Below are 1,328 nucleotides of genomic sequence, written 5' to 3' on the forward strand. Positions count from 1 at the left end.
TAATATAAAATTATAATTTATTTAACTATTATTGTCAATTATTTATTCATTTTCGACGTTTCGACCCACTGTGTAGGTCTTCTACAGTGCTCAAGTGAAGAGTTAGTATATAAACAAGGGACTGAAAAATAAAATTATTCTTGGAATAAAATTCCAGAACGTGTTAACTGTATCAGTTTATTGTTATTTAGAATTTCAAACGAGGAAGTTTATTACAGTATAGGATATCCCATAAGGTACAAAAAACCGTAAGTGATGCTGATGTATAGATATGAGAGGATTAAGTTATGTACCTTTGACCTGGTCAGAGAAGCAATATTAAATAAATTTGTATTTTATTCCAAGCTAAAATGCTTGATACTCATGCAAATACTTGATGATTAAGATATAAATTCATATGCAACAAATAACTTCTTTTAAATATCTAAATCTAAACTTAACTTAAAAAATAATAAATAGATTTTTTTGTTGATAGTATATAGAATTAAAATTATAATGTAATATCTTAATAACAAAATCAACTCTTTTTATTTATTTTTTAAAACGCTATTTATTGTAAACGGCCTTTTTTTCGCCCCGAAAGGTAGGACCCTTCTAATTCTTGGTTCTACAAGACCACTTCCACGGTCTGCTGGACAGCCGTGATCGTCTAGTGGTTAGGACATTGCGTTGTGGCCGCAATAACCCAGGTTCGAATCCTGGTCACGGCACGGATTATTTTTTTTATCGTAAAAAATATATTAGATTAAGTTCTTGATAGTTTTTTAACATTATACTTTTATATTATATTTATTTATATATTGTATTATTTATATATCATTACACGTTATATTGTATGCAAATGGTTCCTAAATAAAATGATCGATTAAATTGATCTATAAGTATTTTCTAGTGTATGTGTATATTTTTTAATAAAAACTACTTATGCATGAAACGGATTTGAAAAATATTCTTTGGTGGAATATTAAATATATTATATTTTATTACGTGATATAAGGATAAAAGAGAATGGTTGTTGTCTTAGATCAAATAATTGATTCAAGATTTTCTATAATGGTCTGACGCAAACCTGGATGCAGGAGATGTTCAGTGTCTTTGTTACTAAACCATTCCTGGTCCCTAAAATCTATAATTTACTGTTAAAAAAAAAGAAAAAGTGATTTAATTTTTTTTTTAAATAGCGGTTGAGAAAATGAGGTAAAATATTAATTAAATTCGAAAAGAAACAAAAATTTATAGTTTACTTTTAATCGAGTACAAGTTTCATACTGTAGTTCCTCGTTCCTGAAAAACAAACAAAACCGTCCGCTAGAACGAACAGTTTTGCG

General features: G+C 27.8%; 1 non-coding gene across 1 annotated transcript; it reads left to right on the forward strand.

The window, feature by feature from the left end:
- Positions 1-638: 638 nt before the first annotated feature.
- Positions 639-710, forward strand: TRNAH-GUG (transfer RNA histidin (anticodon GUG)). The gene has a single exon. It is a non-coding gene; the product is annotated as a tRNA-His (tRNA).
- Positions 711-1,328: the final 618 nt, after the last annotated feature.

This window comes from Halyomorpha halys, unplaced genomic scaffold (genome assembly GCF_000696795.3).
Source record: "Halyomorpha halys isolate HHAL.00 unplaced genomic scaffold, Hhal_1.1 Scaffold1245.1, whole genome shotgun sequence".
In the NCBI taxonomy this organism is placed as follows: domain Eukaryota; kingdom Metazoa; phylum Arthropoda; class Insecta; order Hemiptera; family Pentatomidae; genus Halyomorpha; species Halyomorpha halys.